At 45.3% G+C, this 7,641-nt stretch overlaps 1 non-coding gene across 1 annotated transcript; it reads right to left on the bottom strand.

The window, feature by feature from the left end:
• Positions 1-3,103: 3,103 nt before the first annotated feature.
• Positions 3,104-3,210, bottom strand: LOC120253473. The gene has a single exon (XR_005534288.1). It is a non-coding gene; the product is annotated as a small nucleolar RNA R71 (small nucleolar RNA).
• Positions 3,211-7,641: the final 4,431 nt, after the last annotated feature.

Genomic DNA, 7,641 nt, shown 5'->3' with positions numbered 1-7,641 from the left:
GTTTCTTTATGGATTCATTGCTTTTAGATTCTATTGCTTTGATTGTACTTAGCTCCATGGAGAGCTAAACCCCTAGTGGGTACTTGGGTGATTGCGAACCCTAGGATGTATTCGTTTCATTGAACTTCTTTATTATGCTTTCAATAAATTGATGTTTATTGTGAGTTCCAACCTTCAATACTTGATTGTATAAACATTTCCCCTAGAATGACACTAGGATTGAGAGTTCTTGTTGGTAACCTTGTGAGTGAGTGACACACCACGAGCGTTAGACAAAGCTAGGTTGGAGAGGGTTGAGAGGGTGAGTCAAGAGGTACAGGAGCGTCCCCTTTCCCCTCCGACGTGATAGATTCTACCTCCATTCCTCGAGTTCGTTGTGGCCATAATAGAGTGAATGGTCTAAAGGATGAATCTCCGCTGGGGCTTAGTTGTGCGTGCAATGGAGTGAAGCGTTGAGGGGATCTTAGTATCTAGGGCTTAATTGTGGTTAGGGACCTTCCGCCTGGACCAAAGGGTTAGTCTATAATTAGGAAGAGATTTATCACCTGGAATCCCTAGAGCTCATTGCAACTTTATTCGAGTGCGAGGTTGAGAGGTTATTTAATCTCTCCTCCGGGACGTGAATAGAGTTAGGCATAGTTGACCTTAGATTTGGGACTATGTATGTAAGGATTTCCACGACTCACCATTGCATTGATTAGGAAGCATAATAGAGAGTTTTTGCACTTGAAGCGATTATCCTAGGTGAAGCATCATCCGAGTACTGACACGTCCGAATATGCGTGTGTAAACCGCAAGTGCACGGGTGTCGAAGTAATAATTACCCCGGTGAGTGGGTAGTCGAATCCACAGGGAACAGGGCTACTAGTACTAACTTTTTCTCTGCTTTCTAACCAAATGATAAATGAAAAGGTGTGGTGATCTAATGTGCGAAGAGATAAACACCGGAGACGAATATGAAAGGGTAAAATGGAAGGAGAATCTCAATCAGTAAAAGTGGGGTATTCGGGCAATGCTCCCCCTAGGATTCAGGTATTAGGTACCGGATAAGCAAAGTGTTTCTACGAGGTCCCGGTGGAGAAATCGCTCAATCTCAACACCTCACACCACATATGACCGCAAAGCACTCTAGGGATTCCAAACTGTGTATCCAATTCCTAAAGATTGATCCAACCCTAATTCCTGGCGAAGGATCCTAACCCCCTACAAGGTCCCGGCGGAGAAATCGAGCAATCTCACACCTCCCACCAAATATGGTTGCATAGAGCTTAGGGAATGGAGATAGAATACACCAATCGGAGGGGAAAGGGGACACTTCACTATCTCATGACTCACCCTCTCAACCCTCTTCAATCTTGAGGTTCTAACCCTAATGGAGATCTCTCTCCCACCAAGGAAACAAATCATGCAAACCAAATAACCATAAGATCAACAAGGCAAGCAAGCATTAAACAATCAAGAATGAAACTTAATCAAACTCGGATTAAATAGAAATACTAAGCAAATCCACAAAAGATGAGAATCCTAGGGTTCACAAGCCCAAATACCGTCTAGGGTTTTAGCTCTCCATGGAGCAACATACAAAACACACCATCAATGAATGAAAGTACATTAAAACCATAGAAATAAACCCCCTTATATATGAACTGATGGCCTTGATGGAGAGCTTCGACGTCTTGAAGGACCCACTCCGAAGCTAGGTTCACCGGTAGCTTCCTTGATGCTATGACGGAGGAGGAATCGATCAAAGTTGGTGACGAAGCGCCTCCAAAGCCGCAAAGACCTCCTCTCCAAACCCTAGCCGTCTCACCCCTCAAGAGCCGCACAAAAGATGAGAAAGAATAGGGCAAAACGGCTGTTTATAGGCCTTAGATCGCGTCTGTCACGTGCCCTCACGCGCCCATGTGGATTTTCCACGCGGCCACGTGGGCTGCAGAAATTTCCACGCGGGCGCGTGGAATTTCCACGCGGCCGCCTGAACAGTAATTTTGATACAGTACCGCTACAGTGAAATTGCTATAGTACTTTCACAAAACGCGATCCAATCACTCTTCTCTTGAGGCCACATGTCCGGGCACACGTCCATGTGGTAGGCTATAAAACTTTTCTTCATCGACGTATCTTTGAGAGGTCTTGCAATCTTCACAAAGAGAAGGAACATGAAGATGTGACTGCCTTTGTGCCCTTCCAACTAGTGATTTGACTTCAATCTTCTTGGAAGTTGGCACACATCTCCACGTTTATAAACTCCTCTCGTGTCTTGGTCCTTGAATTGAACAAGTACTCCCAACATTATGTCTTTATAGCCCATCTTTGCTTTCTTTTTACTCTTCAAGGTATTCACAACCTATATGCATAAAAGAACACCAAATACACAATATGAGACATAAACCACAGTAAAAATGATGCTCAATGCATGTAAAACATATATAAAAATATGTCTACTCAAGCACTTATCAAGTACCCAATCTTTATCGATTGCCTTACCTCCTCCTTACTTTTGCTATATTACTTGTTGCTTTTAATTGTTGAGAATTGAATCATTGTCACACTTATCATTGTTGATATTCCACATAGCTAAGAATCGAATTAAGTGTCTTTACTCCCTACTCCCTGTGGATTCGATACCCGCTCACCCGGGATTATTACTTCGACAAACCCGTGCACTTGCGGGATATACGCAAGGGGATCTTGTCAAGAAGAATCTGAAAATATGGCAGAACAGAATGAGCAACAATGAACATTATCCAATTATGCTAGACCTTCAGTGTTAGGGACACAATTAAGTATTGTACATCCCCCGATTATAGCTCAGAACTTTGAGTTGAAGCCGGCATTCATCCACATGTTGCAGCAGTCCGCACAATTCAATGGTTTGGCCGATGAGGATCCAAACAGTCACATAGAGAGCTTTCTTGAGGTGTGTGATATGCCGAAGATAAATGGGGTGACGGATGATGCCATCAAATTGAGAGCCTTCCCATTTTCCCTAAAGGGGATAGCGAAGCAGTGGCTACACTCATTACCTAGAGCGTCAATTACCACGTTAGAGGAGATGGTGGAAGCTTTCTTAACTTGTTATTTTCCTCCCAGAAAATCAGCAAAGCTTAGGAACGAGATCTCATCCTTTGTTCAGTTGGAATTGGAGTCTCTATTCGAGACATTGGAAAGGTTCAAGGAGCTCCTGAGGAAGTGCCCACAACACAGATTCTCAGAGTGGATGATTGTTCAAACCTTTTACAATGGTTTTAACCCGAGTACAAGGCAACTCTTGGATGCGGCAGCAGGAGGTACCTTAGGAGCAAGACCCCCGATGAGGCCCGTTAGTTGATTGAAGAAATGGGGTTAAACAGCTACCAATGGAATGCTAGGGAGAAGAAAAAGGTGGCCAGTCTCCATGAGATAGATGCGGTAACTTCATTGGCGGCCCAAGTGGAAAATTTGAGTAAGAAGTTAGATCTTCTAACTTCAAATAGAGTGGCGGCCGTAACTAATTGCACCAGTGTGGTAAAGGACATGCTCCCTCCGATTGCCCGATCTCTATTGATGATGTTTCTTCGGTGGAAAATGTTAATTTTGTAGGTAATGGCATGAGACCTCAAGGAAACCCATATAACAATACCTACAATCCGGGTTGGAAGAATCATGCCAATTTCTCATGGAGTAATCAAGGTCCACAAAAGGCCATGGGGCCACCGGGTTTCCAACAACGACAACCCCCTCAGGTGGAAAACAGAGTCAGGGTTGGAAACCTGAATGACTGACCTACAGAAGCACTTGGTTAGATTTGTCCAATCTGCAAATACTAGGTTTGAATCAGTCGAGGCTACACTTCGCAACCACACCGCCTCTTTGCATAACCTTGAAAATCAGGTGGGTCAAATTGCGAAGTCTCTCTCTGAAAGGCCACATGGAAGCTTACCAAGCAATACAGAGACCAATCCTAGAGAGCACGTGAAGGCGATCACTTTGAGAAGTGGTAGTGAGGTTAAAGGTATGCTTCCGAGTGAGATGCCAAAAGAACACGCACCCGAGGTTATAGAGGTGGAAGAGGAGATGAGCAAAGAGAAAGAGGTGGTACCCCCACTTTTCAAGCCAAGAATCCCTAATCCCTCTAGATTAAAAAATAACCAAGGGGATGAACAGTACAAGAAGTTCCTGAGTTTGTTCAAGCAACTCCACATTAATATTCCTTTTGTTTAGGCATTGGCCCAAATGCTTAAGTATGCGAAGTTCTTGAAAGACTTGTTGACTAACAAGAGGAAGTTGAAGGAGAGTGCTTCAGTGATTTTAGATGCTTCATGCTCGGCAGTATTGCAAAAGAACATGCCGACCAAGAAGAAAGACCCGGGAAGCTTCATTATTCCGTGTAATATTGGCAATCTTGGTGAGGAAATGGCATTGGCGGACTCAGGGGCTAGTATCAATGTCATGCCATACATCTTCTTTCAAAAGCTAGGCTTGGGCGAGCCTAGGCCTTCTCGGATGACTTTGCAACTAGCGGACCGAACAGTGCGACATCCGAGAGGCATCATTGCAGACGTGCTTGTCAAGGTGGACAAGTACATTTTTCCGGTTGACTTTGTAGTGCTAGATGTTGATGAGGATGCGGATGTACCCTTGATACTTGGGAGACCATTCTTACGGACTTCCAAAGCATTGATTGACATGGACGGTGGAGAGCTCACCTTGAGAGTTGGAGATGACAAGCTCACATAACGCCTTGCTGAGGCCATGCAGCATTCTCTCGATTTTGATGATACTTTATATTTTATAGACACTACTGATGAGATTGTTGATGAATACAAATAGGAGATGTTCAATCCGGATCCGTATGAAGGTTTGTTCGACCAAGAGGAGGGACATGAAGATGTAATGATGCTTGGATCGACGGAAGAAGTACCATCAATCCCGGGGATCTTGAAGAAGGTGCTCCGAAAAATGAAGAGGGATAGGAGACTCCACCGGAAACAGTCCAAGGCTGTTGGAGATGTACTTGAACCGAAGAAGTTGGACGTATCATTGTTAGGTGATCCGAAGCCCGATAATACACCCTCTACTCTCAAGAGACTTTGCACATCATGCTTTCAAGCCATGGGTAAGAGGGCAACTTTCATTCATGAACCCCCGTGAGGTAAGATAAGGTACGTCAAGATAAGTGACGTTAAACAAGCACTTCTTGGGAGGCAACCCAAGTGTTTACTGTTTTCTTATCTTTTAGTTAGATTGTCTGCATGAATAATTTGTTAGGTGTTGGTGTCTTGATTTTTAGATGCTTGTGCTGTGATTTTCTTGTGGGCTTTGAATTTTAATCGTGAGTTTTCATGTAGAATTGGCGAAGTTTGGTCGTTTGAGCTCTATTTCATGTTTTTTAGTGGTAAAAAATTGCATAATAGAGCAGGCTCTGCAGTGTGTAAACATGTTCAAAAATTTTCAGCAAAGCCTGCAGATTTTTCTAAGTCATCCAGAGAAAACACACGGGCGTGTGGAATTTCCGCACGCCCGTGGATTTGCACTGCGAGCTCATCCAGAGAAGGCACAGGGGCGTACAGCTGCCCCTGTGAATGACCATACAATTGTCACACGCCCGTGGGTAATTTCTACACGGACGTGTGAATTCCTGCAGGGTTTGGCGAATTTTCCTGAGAGCACACAGGGAAGTGGACTCACCACTGTGGGCAATCTTGTGAACCATGCACGGGCGTGGGTAATTTCCACACGCCCGTGCGAAACTCTGTAGAGGAGTTCTCTCCATCCCGAGAAAACACAGCGCCGTGCGGCTTAGCCGGTGAGTTGGCATGTGAATGTCCACTCCCGTGTGGAATTTCCGCACTGGCATGTATAACACTTGGTATTTTTCTCGGTTGTCCAGAGAAGCGACAGGGGCGCGCGGCTTCCCCTGTGGGTCGGATGTTTTCTAGAGAGCGCACAGGGGTATGCGTGCGCCCTTGTGGCTCTTTTGTAATGAAGCGCACGGGCGTGGGTAATTACCGCACGCCCGTGTAGATGCACAGAATATCAAGGGTCGCGAGTCCTTTTTAAAGAAGATTAGTTTCTCTCCCCCTTCACGAACTCTATTCGTCTGAAACACTCTCACATCGTTCTCCGATTTCATAGCGCTACATTGATAGGATTTTTGCGAGGTTTTCCGGCCGGTTCTTCATTTTCTCATCCCATCTCGTCGATAAGCCCTATTCATCGTTTTTTTTGCCAATTCATGGTTTCCATCTATTAATCTGGTTAATAATGCTTCGTTTCTTCAATTAGAAGGATGATTGATGTTTAGAACGAAGTTAGAAGTATTTTTAAGTTGTATTGTTGAATTTTTGGAGCGCGGCCGTGCGGTTTTCACGGCCCGTGGATCCACACGGGCGTGCGGAAATTCCACACGACCGTGTGGATTTCTGCAGCATTATTTTATCAACTTGTTTGATCAATTTTGTTTCAAATTTTGCAGATTATGGTACCTCGATCGAAGAAGCAAGCTGATAAGAGGCCGCGTGAGTCATCCCCTGAACCTGAGGGCATGAGTTTTGTGATTCTAGAGAATCAGGTTCACTATGAGCGCTTGTCGAGACTCCGGTTCTGACAGACTCGATTCCTGGACAAAACTATACTGTCAGATCTACAGTAGGGAGATGAGTTTGCTGATGAGATAGAGGATCTCATTTCAGCAGGTGGTTGGCGGCAGTTATTGACGATTAGAGAGCCCGCCATCCAAGAGTTTGCACTGGAGGTACTATCATCATTCGAATTTGACAGATCTTACACAAGCTTCGACAGTTTGGATACCATTCAGTTCAGAGTATTTGGGCACCACCATACCTTAAGCGTCGCTTAGTTTTCAGTACGACTTGGCTTGTATAAGGAGGCATTCACAGATACGGAGGAGTACGCTCAGTTACCGACTGATTATCCTGGAACCTTGACCCCACAGAGAGCTTACAGAGTGCTATATGGTCAGGGTCAGTATGAGTCAAGGGTGTCCAAGACAACGTGCCTTTCCCGACCTGCTTACAGATATTTACATGCCATCATGAGTAGGTCGGTGAATGGCCGTGGTGATAGCACTGTTGTTCTGAGTCGACAGGAATTATTGTATCTGTACTCGATGGTGCAGCGCATACCGATTCACTTAGGGCACATCATGACAGAGTACATCAGACATCAGGGGCACTATGCTAGACTGGGAGCAATCTTCTCGGGATCCTACATTACGAGATTAGTGCTAGGCATGGGTCTCTTGGATTCGATTCGTGGGGCTAAGAAGATGAGTATACCTGCTCCCCTGAGCCTAAAGACGGTGAGGTTGATGGCCATGGTCCGCAGGGTTCGGACAGGGGTTTTTGCGTTAGTGCTACCAGCTCTAGATATAGGCGAGGATGAGGGTGATGAAGCCGGGGCATCTTAGCCCGCTCCGATGAAGACCGAGGCACCTCCAGTTGAAGAGGAACCATCCCCTGTGCGTATATTTTCACTAACTCGAGCTTATGATCGCTTTGAGAGGCTCGAGAGTGCTTTGGGGGTGATACAGACTGAGGTAGCTGAGGCTCGAGCCGAGATTGCAGAGATTAGGAATACGCAAGCCACTCAGTACACAGAGTTCATGGCACATTTCGACGTATTACAGCAGATCTTAGA

This window comes from Dioscorea cayenensis, unplaced genomic scaffold, assembly GCF_009730915.1.
Source record: "Dioscorea cayenensis subsp. rotundata cultivar TDr96_F1 unplaced genomic scaffold, TDr96_F1_v2_PseudoChromosome.rev07_lg8_w22 25.fasta BLBR01000095.1, whole genome shotgun sequence".
Taxonomy (NCBI): Eukaryota; Viridiplantae; Streptophyta; class Magnoliopsida; order Dioscoreales; family Dioscoreaceae; genus Dioscorea; species Dioscorea cayenensis.
The sequence above is the reverse complement of the archived record's forward strand: the minus strand, read 5'-3'. Positions and strand labels throughout refer to the sequence as shown.